Below are 12,060 nucleotides of genomic sequence, written 5' to 3' on the forward strand. Positions count from 1 at the left end.
TACGATTACAGAAGTCACTATTTCCAGCGTCAAAAACTCAGACCAGTTCTTAACTAAACTATATGGCATTTAGCAGATCCAAGAACCCAGTACAAACCAAGAAAATGCCACTTTAGGGTCATTCCATCCATCAGGTGGAAAATGAAATGCCTAAAGCAGGCACTGCAACTGAATTTAATAAAACAGCCCGATCCCTGCTTTGCATCTCCCCACAGCCACAGGGTTAGACGGGAGGCATGTGCTGCCAGAATATTTTCTCTTTCCTGAGCAAACAACGCGAAATAGTGTCTGCTTGGCGTCCTTAAGTGTGTGTGAATTATCAGTCTTGATCCCAGGCAAGTCCGCATGTGCTGTGCCTCGGAAATCACTGCGGCAAAATGCAAATGATGTATGAAATAAAAGGTCTTTGCCAAGTGCGCCAAGACTGCAGCCCTCAAATCACATCTGCTGCTCTTCTTTCTTCGCGCCCAGAGCCACAGCGAGAGGTGCAATCTATCCCAGTCTGCTAGGAATTCAATTTCCATATCCCTTCCCAAAACCGAACAAACGACCGTGGAAAACCAACCCAGCGGCCAGCGAAGCAGCACGGGGACGAGAAGGGCTTAGGGAGAGCGTGAGCGAGCCTCGCGTTGCTGGTCCCGGGCTGAGCTGAGCTGAGCCCCGCCGAGGCCCGGCCCAGGCAGCGGCCCAGGAGCCCGAGCTGCGCCAAGATGGCTGCCAGCAGCACAGCCGCCGGGCGGCGGCCGCTTGGTGCCGGCGCAGGCTGCCTCCCGAGCGCAGCACGGTGCTGGGGCGCGTCCGCCTCCCGGCAGGAGGCGTTCGCAGTTGGGGGCACTTCCCAAGGACAAGGCGAAGCGACCGCCGCGCCTTCATTTAACTCTGTAGAAAGCCATCTCCGCACTGCCCTCCCCTGCAAGGCACGTGCGGCAAGGCATCGCCATGGCAACCTCCTTTCTCCCGCTCTCTCAGTATTGAACAGCTGAGACACCGAGCGTCCCTGAACTTGTTACTGCACAAGTTAATGCGGTCCTCGGAGGGCTTGGTTTCCTATTGTGTTTTGTTTTTTGTGTTTTTTTTTTTTTCCTGCACAGCCGACTGCTCCTTGAAGCTAGAAAAATCTACCCGTGTGTTTCAAATGTTCTCCCCACGGTTACTGGGCCAGCGCGTTTACGTGCATGTTAGTGAATCTGATAATTCTCCTACAAGGCAGTGCAGCAGAATAAACTGGAAGGAAGCACGGATTCACCTCCAACCCTGATTCCCTCACTCCAGCTGGAACCATTTAGACATTTACAGGCTTCAGTTTCTCAATATATAAACCATACAGAGTTCTATAGCTATCTTCTCTGCTTCTCCCACCTGTAATTAATGGTGGAAGGTTTTATTTACAGCTACAGTATTCTCTTTAGCTGTGGCCTAAAAGCACACCCAAGGACATGGCATTTGAGTTAGTAAATTGACCAATAATTATTTCTTTTAATTATGACTAATTTTTTAAAACCCTCCAAAAGACAAGATTGTGTAAGCTTGTTAATCAAAGAAATTCAAATTAAAATGACAGAAGTATGGTATGTGGTAAACATTTTTGTTCCTGTTGCCTTGTAATAATAGCCAATGCTGTCAAAGGTGTGGCAAATACTCATGTAGTTGGAGAGGTGGTGAATTGATACATTAGAGTCTTGAACAAAATATAGTTACAAAGATGCTCATAGCGTTTTATTAATGTCAAATATAGAGGCTTGGTTAAATAAATCCATACAACGGGATATTGTGCATCTTTTAAAAATGAAATGATAGGCTACATAATTCCTTGAAAGATTTTTAAAATGATTCTTCGCTAAGGGAAAAATGAGTCTAAACTCGTGATTAATTTGATCCCATTTTTATTTTTATTTAAATGTCTATATCAAGAAAAGTGTCGACAGTGCTTATTTCTGGATAGTGGGATTATAGATGACTTTTTCTTTATGTTCCTTACTCTTTCATTGACTGTTACAAGCATTATTTTACATAACAATAAAAAGCGAAAAATGTATTTTGTTTTTGGTTGTGCCAACAGAATATTTTACATACTGTGTGTATTTTATAACTAAATATATTTATTTATAATCATATAACCTGTTCTTAATAGACTATAATTAAATATTTTTTTCTTCAAAGGAAAGCGTGAAGATTTTAATAGAGAAAAAATTTCTCGTTCCCTTGGATCATTTGTTTTTCCTCTGATATTCACATACTTGTGTTTCATCTGGAAAAAGAAGTATTTCTTTAATTCTTTACATTCTACCAAAGGTAACAAAAATGAGTTTCCATTGAAAACAATGATATCAAGAAATATTCAAAAAAGGAATATTCAAAAAACCCCTTAGAGTGGAAAACCTCCATTCAGGATTCAGACTTTTTATTTTTGTCTCGTTCTCTGCCTAGAGACTTTCGTCTTGAGAAGCAGTTGTTGATTAAAATGGAAATCCATGCGTGATGCAAGTGCTGGCTCCAGTGCCAGACTGTGCGCAAAGTGGAATCTTTTAAAACCTCCATCTCTGTGCTCCCTGCACCCAGGCCTCAGAACTGCGGGGAATGTCCTGTCATCTCAGTCACTGCAGGTGACTGAATCCTTCAGGGAAACCACTCTCTTCCCAGCCTGGGCGACAGTGAACCTGATTGTTGTCCTGTAGCTTAAGAGAAACCTTACTCTCAGGCCCCTCATTCTGAGAAGGCTCGGTAAAAAGCCAGTCCTGGCCAAGGGTGACCATTAAATCGGGGCCTTTCAAGGCTTGACACCTGCTGGTTGTGAGATATCCTGAAGAAAAAATTTACAGACCTAGGCAAAAAGATAGCTAAAGAATGTTTGTTTTTACACTATTTTATAACAGTAAAATTTTAGAGTACACCTAAGTGCTCAGGAGTTAAAAAAAAATTCTTACGGCTAGAAGATAAAATTTCATGCAATCTTTAAAAATGAAGATATAGAAGACTAATGATACAGAAAAGTGCTCACAATACAGTGTTCAATGAAAACAAAGGAACATTAAAATAGAATGTATAGTCTGATCCTATTTTATAAAAATTCTTTTTACACACAATAGATACACATAACTAGCAACTTAAACTCCAAAATGATGTATTGCTGTTTATTTCTATTTTCTCTTAGTTTCACTAACAAGGCAATTAATAATAAACTATTAATGATGAATAATTATAAATAAGATAATAATGGGAAAGAGTATATTCTATTGGAAGCCAGGGAAAGACACTGCACACTCTGATGACTTTTCATGTCTGCATTTTCAGGCACCTGGAAACTCTGTCATTAAAGCTCACATTTTATAAGCTCAGCAAATAAGCAATGTTAGATCACCTAAGTCACATTACCCACATTACATATCCTTTATCTGGACAAAAGTTCTAGGACCCTGTCTTTCTTTCCAACCTAATTTTTAGAGCAGATATGACAACATTCACCTGAGAATATCTGCTGAAAAGATTAAATCAGGCTAAAGTTTCTCCAGGTCCCAAATAAGCAAATTCTATGCGTTCTCTGAGTGCATGCTCTGGATTCTGATCTGATTTTCCATAAACCACTAATTTACAAAAGGACTCTCTAATTGAAAATCCACATGGGCTCCCCTCTCAGGGTGCATTCCTAAGCTTTTCAGCACAGCCCTGTGGGTTCTTTATTACCTGGTTCCTGCCAACCACTCCAGCCTTCTGTGCTCAACCATGGTGAGACCATAATAGCTCACACAAATTCAGCCTTACTATGTGCTAGACATTGTTCTAATTCTCCCTCCCAACAAACCTATGGAGTATTACTCTTCCCATTTTACTGATGAGTAAATTGACACACAGAAAGTTTAAACAATTCCCATCATCCATGGTTAGTAGTAAGTAGTAGGGTCAGGACCCAGGAAGCTGCCTCCAGTTCTAAACTCTTGTTCCACTGCCAAGATATGTGGTTTCCCAAATAAATCCTTAGCTTCCACGATGCTTGGCCCTGGCTCTTCCACCTGTGTTGAAGTTCCTTCCACTTTGCCTGTCAAACGCTGACTCTTCTATTAAAACGTAGATAGATAGATAGATATAGTATCTCCTTTGAAAAATCTTCCTCATTCATCCTAGGCACGATTAAGGGTTTTCCTCTATGCTCCCATATGTACCTCAGATATGATACTTATAACATTACCATAAGTGATATTTACTTATATGCCTCCACCAATAATCTGTGAATTCTTCAAAGCTAAGTTTCAAATATCTATTAATATTTATATCTCCAGGATCCTGAACATACACTACACACAGCCTGGCACATAAAAGGTAATTAATAATGAATGTATGTATGAATGATTGTGAGGACTATCATGTAACCCCCAAACATGGTAATGTCCTCCTTTGACAGCCCCTGTCCCACATTAATGTAGGTGCTATGTAGACAAACACTGGACTAGGAGCCAAAGACTGGTGCAATGCCAACTTTGTCCCTAAAGTGCAATCTTTGCCTTGCTGGGATCTGGGAAAACATGGACTTGTTATTAGGGATGGGGGAAAATGTTAAGTGGGCCCATTAAGAATATTATCAGGGGTCATTTAGCCAATTTGCCAGCTATTCTATTAGGAAGAAGACCCCCAGAAGAGTGGGCAGAGTATGACTAAGTCTGATAAGGGTTTAGAACTCAGCATGCTGCCAAGCAAGGGCATACTTTGACAATGCCCTGCAGTTGGCAGCTTGAAAATAGCACCAGCACTCTGGGTATTTCTGGCAGTCTACCTGTCTCCTAACTCATCAGTTACATCAAGACAGGCCTGAACGTCATGGACTTGTCTATGTCAACATTCTTGAATAGTCAAAGTTTATTTTTTCTGGTTTCATGCAGATCACTAGTGAAGTGGTAGAAGATAACTAATATGTATGCAGTAAAATTTTCCCTAATGAATATTTAACACAAAGATGTTTCTGTTAGCATCATTTTTACTATTCGTATCAACTTGCTGTTGTTCCTGCATTTTTATTAAGCTGCCTCAAATTCCTTTTTGAACAAACCTGGGAATGAATGCATGCATGAGATTAAAATAAACATGTTGATTTACCTGAGGATTTGGTTTGAAATTTATGTAGGACTTCTAGGTTTATTTGTGGGGGAATCTAGGGCATCCTCACAGATATCAAAACAAATAATTTGAAAGGGTCAAAATACTAGTGGGTATCATGTGCACTCTTGGAGGAAATAAACCAATTTACCCCCAAAATATTTTCTGCACTCAATTAGGAAAAAAAAAAAAAGAGGTTTGGCTGTTTAAAGGTCTCACTGACCATCATTTAGAATCTTTTGTGCATAGTCCTATTGTACATTTAACTAAGGGTTGTTTTTTTCAAGTTTTCCAAAGTTCTTATAGGCATCTAGTGACTCCTTGTGGAGTTTTCTCTCTACATGTAACAATTCACTGAAAAGCTAGGAACATAGAATCTCAAGCTAAAGGGACCATAGAAATACTTAATGCCTACATCCACCCATTTAGGAACCTATTTCACAATAGCTTCAAAAGAGGCTTGAAAATCTCTAGTGACAAGAAGGCATATTTTGGATTACTGCCTTCTTCTCTCCCCCTCTATTGGTCAGCTAGACTTAAAAACCATGTTGTAATTTTTCTGAGATTTTGCCATGGAGGTATTCATTTTAACAGGACTCAGAATGAAAGAAAAAGAGGAAGAGAAGGGGATTTTACATTGGCCAAAGTTTGTGATGTCCACTGGAATTCTGTATCTAGAACTAGAGCCGCATGACAGAGTTGCTCTTACTTGGAGGCCAAATATTCAGTGTTCCAAGTATGGTGAAGTGGGTCTAAAATACTGCACCCCCCCCAAAAAAAAACCAACCAAAACAACTTAATCTCTCTTACTTTGTAATCTCACAATTTGTAATTTTATTTAGATATGCCATATTCAATAGTCTTGCCAGTTGTGGTAGTATAGAACTGTATGTACCCCCAGAAAAATGTGTTCTTACAGCCGATCCATTCATGTGAGTGTAAACGTATTGTACATAGGACCTTTTGATGAGGCTACTTCAGTTAAGGCATGGCCCAATGTGGGTCTTAATCCTCTTACTTGGAGTCCTTTAGAAGAGAACAAAATTCAGACACTAGAGAGAAAGCCACAGAAGCAAGATGCTGAAACCAATGGAAACTGGAAGAAGGGAGAAGACCAGCAGATGCCGCCATGTGACTGACCATATGGCAGAGGAGCCAAGGATCGCTGGCATCCAGTCTTTGGAAAGAAAGCATCACCTTGATGATGCCTTGATTTGGGCATTTTTCTCAGCCTCAAAATCATAAGCTAATAAATTCCTGTTGTTAAGCCAAACCATTTCATGATATCTGCATTCAGCAGCCTAGCAAAAAAACCAGCAGTAGACATTTGTTATTTGGGGCCCGGTACCTACTTTCTTGCCCTGATTGTATCCCAACAGCCTTTTGTGGAACTACCCTCCCTTACGTTGTGTGTGGTTTATGTGGGATGGTAAAACTAGTTGCCCAATTCCTGCTCTTGAAGTTTTAGTACAGTCAGTTGGTTAGCAAAGTCAACTAGATATTTTCTCTCAGGACATTGAAACTTATATAATAATCAAGAACCTGAGAGGCTCCTTTGAGACTGCCATTGCAGCAATGGTGCCCTACCAGACTTTTGTGGTAGGAGACTATCTCCTCAATCTACAGAGCAGCCTTGAATCTTGCCTGATTTCAAGTCTCATTCTTCAGGTTTTCTGTCATTTCTCGGCATTCCTAATATCTTTCAAATATATTCTCTTTTTAAAAAGGTTAGCTAGATTCTAAAATTGATGATGGTGATGGTTGCACAACTCTGTGAATATATATTTTAAAAAACCACTGAGTTATATAATTTAAATGAGTAAATTGTTTGGCATGTGAATTATATCTCAAAACCATTACGAAGAAAGCATTAGCCAGGGTTGTTTTATATTGCTTGAAGCAAAACAAGATATAATTGATACAATCTTTCAGTCAGAATACAAATATCTAAACTGCAAAGGTTTACATATTCTCTACCTTTTACTTTGAGCTTACCAGGAAATAAGAAATGGGGCAAAAGCTTTAATGGGGTTTGCATAAGTCTGGAAAATACAGTGGTATTCTGAGAGGGCAGGCAAGAATGAGGGTACCACTTGGGAGGTGATTTTAGATGTCCATGCTGGCATAAGGACCCTTTGGCTTAAGATTTTGGAGATAGACATGTGAAAATGTTTTGTGGTAGATCCAAAGGTGAGGAAATTTTTCTTGCCATTGGTTTAAAATCCAAGTAAACCCAAAGTAAAACACCTAGTACCAATTTATCTCTCTTCTCCAGCAAATCATTTGGAATCCACCCCATTACTTCTAATAACAAGTGTAGTGGTTGAAGGTGAAGGACACATGGGAAAATGTTTAATTAACAATTAACATACAACAAATCTTGGAGTAAAATCTTCCTGTGCCTTATTTTATTGACAACCTACAGCAACCCTGTATTTCACTTTGGAAAAGATTTAGTAATTTCCTCAAGGTTACAAACCAGGAAGTAAAGGAGATGACATTCAAAATCAGGTCCATCTGAGTCCAAAGGTCATGCTTTCTCTTAATGTCCCTCATTGAGCTTGATCTTTCATTGTTCTGAGATGTAATCCCTCAATCATTTCAACTGAGGACAGAAAAAAATAGATGAAAATATTTAGTAATAAAATACTAATTTTTCAATCAAACCAACATCATGAGGAACATTTTGTACGTTTTCACACACACACACAATGAATTTTCCGTGAATATAAAATGTATTTAGGGAAGCGGACTTGGCCCAGTGGTTAGGGTGTCTGTCTACCACATGGGAGGTCCGCGGTTCGAACGGCCTCCTTGACCCATGTGGAGCTGGCTCATGTGCAGTGCTGATGCATGCAAGGAGTGCCCTGCCACGCAGGGGTGTCCCCCATGTAGGGGAGCCCTACGCGCAAAGAGTGTGCCCCGTAAGAAGAGCTGCCCAGCGCAAAAGAAAGTGCAGCCTGCCCAGGAGTGGCACCACTCACACGGAGAGCTGACACAAGATGACGCAACAAAAAGAAACACAGATTCCGGTGCCGCTGACAACAGAAGCGGAAAAAGAAGACGCAGCAAATAGACACAGAGAACAGACAAGTGGAGGGCGGGGCGGGGAAAGGGGATAGAAATAAATAAAATAAATAAATTAAAAAAAATAAAATGTATTTAATCTGGCTCAAGTCTACATTTTAGTTTCATCTCTTCTTACCTGTACCCCCTTATTTTCCATATACCAGGAGTTATATGCCATGCTTATTAGAATTTGCTTATGCTTTTCTCTCTGCTCAGAATATCGTTCCTGATATGCCCCCAAGTTTTTTGCTCAATTATATCAAGGAGAATGTGCTCAATTCAACCTTGCCTTAGCATACACATAGTAGATAGACCCACACCCCTTACCCTCCTACAGAGCTCTAAGGCATCCTATGTCTGCAGCACATTTCAATCTGTATTATACTTTTGGCTTGCCTCTTTCTGGCAATAAGGAACAGATTACTTGAGTCTATAAACTGCATCCAATTAAATTGTCTTTATGCCATACCTGGAATCTGTGAGGCACACATCAAATGTGTGTTGGTGAATTAAACAATTACTCAATAGTTGGAAAGTTAAAACTTATTTTCTGAAGTCTAATAAACTCAGTTTAGTTAATGATAGGCTGTTCTAGTTAAACAAATAATCCAAGTTTGTGGTTTGAAGCTGTATGTATCCAAGGAAAAAATATGTTCTTAAAGTTAATCCGTTCTTGTGGGTGTGAACTCATTGTAAGTAGGACCTTTTGATGAGGTTACTTCACTTAGGTGTGACTCACTTCTTTCTGAATGGGTCTTAATCCTATTCCTGGAGTCTTTTAAAAACAGAATGGATTCATATACATGAGAATAAAGCCTCAAACAAGAAGCTAAAATCAATGAAACCCAAAAGAGAAGGGAGAGACCAGCAGACACCACCATTCCACCATGTGCCTTATAACGCGACAATGGGTCAAGGATTACCAGTAACTGGTCTTTGGGAAGAAAAACATCAACTTGATGATGCCTTGATTGGGCTGTTTTCCCTGTCTCAAAATTGTGAGTGCATAAATTCCCATTGTTTAGACTGACCCATATCACAATATTGTTTAGAGGAACCTAAGTAACTAAAACACCATTTATTTATTTATTTTTTAAAGATTTATTTTTATTTATTTAATTCCCCCCCCCCCCCAGTTGTCTGTTTTCTGTGTCTTTTTGCTGCGTCTTTGTTTCTTTGTCCGCTTCTGTTGTCCTCAGCGGCACGGGAAGTGTGGGCGGCGCCATTCCTCGGCAGGCTGCTCCCTCCTTCGCGCTGGGCGGCTCTCCTTATGGGGGACTCCTTGCGCGTGGGACACCCCTGTGTGGCACAGCACTCCTTGCGCGCATCAGCACTGCGCATGGGCCAGCTCCACACGGTCAAGGAGGCCCGGGGCTTGAACCACGGACCTCCCATGTGGTAGACGGACGCCCTAACCACTGGGCCAAAGTCCGTTTCCCTAAAACACCATTTAAAAAATTATTTATGCCTTACCTGTTATCAAAGAACCATCATATAAAAAGTATGAAAAATAAGAAAACCCCACTACACACAATTTACTTTCCCCTTGATTAAATAAGTTTTGATATTTTAATGATCGGGGACATCATAGGCTTTCATTGATTGTCATCAGTAGGTATAATTCAGCACAATTCAGTAAATAGTTCTGGCTAACTGTGTGTAAAATGCCAGAGTACTTATTATAAAAGGATATACATGGTGGTATCATTGTTTTTCCAAATATTGATCCAACAGGATTTCTACACCTTAGGGAAAATATCTATTTTGGAAGAGCATATAGATATTATATTCAGTAATTTGGGGGGAGATACTGTCACCTGTCATACTGCCCTTGACAAGCCTGTCACCAAAACTAAGATTGTTCTAGGCAAAAGTTGATTTTTGGAGGCTAACACAAGGACTTCCTGTCTGTTTATTCCCAATTTACTTTATCATATTTTTTATCCATATTCCAACTTCTGGTTCCATATCCTGGTTTGATACCACCTTTGCCTCCCTCACATTTTAGGACCATTCACACTCTGTTTCTGGCATTTAGAACTTCAGTAATCAGGAAGGATTTGGCTCCTTGTTGCCTCTGGTGGGGACACTGTTTCAGCTCCCAGGAGACTTTCCCCCTTGCCTGTACCATGCTCCAGATTCCTCCACGGTGAGTGGGAAGACAGAGGGATTAGACAGGCAAAGTTGTTATTCCTCTTTGCCCCACTGAATAATGAGCAGTTCCCTAATACCAAGAACCCAAACCCAGTTGACTCTTGACCAAATTTGAATGGTCAGCAAGTTACAGTGAACTTTGCATGGGGAGAAGCGTGGTCTCAGCATTTCCTGGATTATAATCCTTACTTATACTCATGAGTGAACCCAGGCAAGTCAGTTACATTTTGTGTCCTTTAAAAAAAAGGAAAAAGAAGAAGAAAAAGTTCTGGCCAGTTTTGTTAAAGAAAAATTTTTTCTGTTCTTGTATTCTTTTAATGATATCAGCATCATCTAAAAAATAAAACAAAGTAATTTTAATTTTACAATTCATGTAATGGCAACTGGTAATCACAAAATTTCCCTTCATTAGTTATGCTTTCTTTAAGACACAACTCTGCAAAATTAACACTGGTTATTTTCAAAGTTATTGCAGTTGCCACATCTCCTGAGGTTGACCAAAGTACCTAGATTTACAGTCATTTCCCATACAGGAAAGTCATATAATAAACCAGAATTGGTTTATCACCAGCATTTTAAAAATCAGACCTAGAGGGAAAAGACTAGGTCTGTGGATACATACACAGCTCTAATACAGTGAATGTTTAGCCTGCCGTGATTATCACAAAACCAGGATAGTGAGAATATTTGCAACTTTTTTTTGTCTTAATATCACATCTGTAAAATGATTGTAAGAACAGCTGCCTCCTAAAGAAGAAGGAGTCTAGATTAACTTGTTTGTAGAGCTACAGTAGAATTATAAAGACCTCTTAATGCTAAGATTGTAGTTCTCTTCTATCTTCATTTACTGAGACTCCAGGAAAATTTGATGGGGCTTTAATATGTGTGTGTGTGTGTGCGTGTGTGTGTGTTTATGTAATGCCATGAAATGTTTATATATTAATGATATTATATGAACTAGAACCATTTTCAGTAGAAAATATGACTATTCTAGGTCTACTGTAATTTACTGTCATGAGTATCCTGAGTGGTTGGGAGGCAGAAGGGAGGAAGCAAGCAAAAACGGAAAAAAGGAAAGCCTGAATGGAAAAGCAAGCATGGATTTCCATTTCTGAGTTACCTACATGTTTGTTCTTCAATCATTCCCCACTCCCACTTGTTAAAAAACAAGTTTAAAATATCAAGAAATATAAGTATGTAGAAGAAATTTTAAAATTCGAGACATTATTAGTGTCAAAAAATCAGTTTTTGCTTTTGAAAGCAGACTACTCTAGCCTAATCCAAGGAGCTTCAAAGTTTCATACAACTGTAGTTTTGGAACTGCTGTGCTCATATTCCATGACTATCCTCTAAACAATTATTTCCCCTACTTTTTTCCTTTAAAGTGAACTGCAAGTTAGTGGTTTTACTTAGATGGGGATTTGGATGCTAATATTTCCAAAGAGAATGAATCCAGAGTTTAGCATAAATACATAAAAAGTACATTTCTCATTTATAACAGTCTTTTATATGTTGACATAGAGCATTCACACTGTACTCATTCGTGGAATAGATGCCTAATTTAAAACATATTTTCCATTAGAAAGATGATTTGTATATGGAAAATGAAATAACTTCCTTAGTCCCTGTGTGTATATAGAAAGAGAAATTTGGAGCCATTATATAGTTTATGCTTAAGTTTTTGATTAAAAGATATCATGAAAATCCCATGAGAGCTCTGCCCAAGGTAGAGGATTTCAACTGAGCACATTG

The 12,060-nt window shown here is 39.4% G+C and overlaps 1 non-coding gene across 1 annotated transcript; it reads right to left on the reverse strand.

Annotated features, from left to right (window-relative positions):
* Positions 1–10,867: 10,867 nt before the first annotated feature.
* LOC111761634 (small nucleolar RNA SNORA72) lies at positions 10,868–11,001 on the reverse strand. The gene has a single exon (XR_002794938.1). It is a non-coding gene; the product is annotated as a small nucleolar RNA SNORA72 (small nucleolar RNA).
* Between the last annotated feature and the right edge of the window lie 1,059 nt (positions 11,002–12,060).

The sequence above is a fragment of the Dasypus novemcinctus genome, chromosome 10 (genome assembly GCF_030445035.2).
Source record: "Dasypus novemcinctus isolate mDasNov1 chromosome 10, mDasNov1.1.hap2, whole genome shotgun sequence".
Taxonomy (NCBI): Eukaryota; Metazoa; Chordata; class Mammalia; order Cingulata; family Dasypodidae; genus Dasypus; species Dasypus novemcinctus.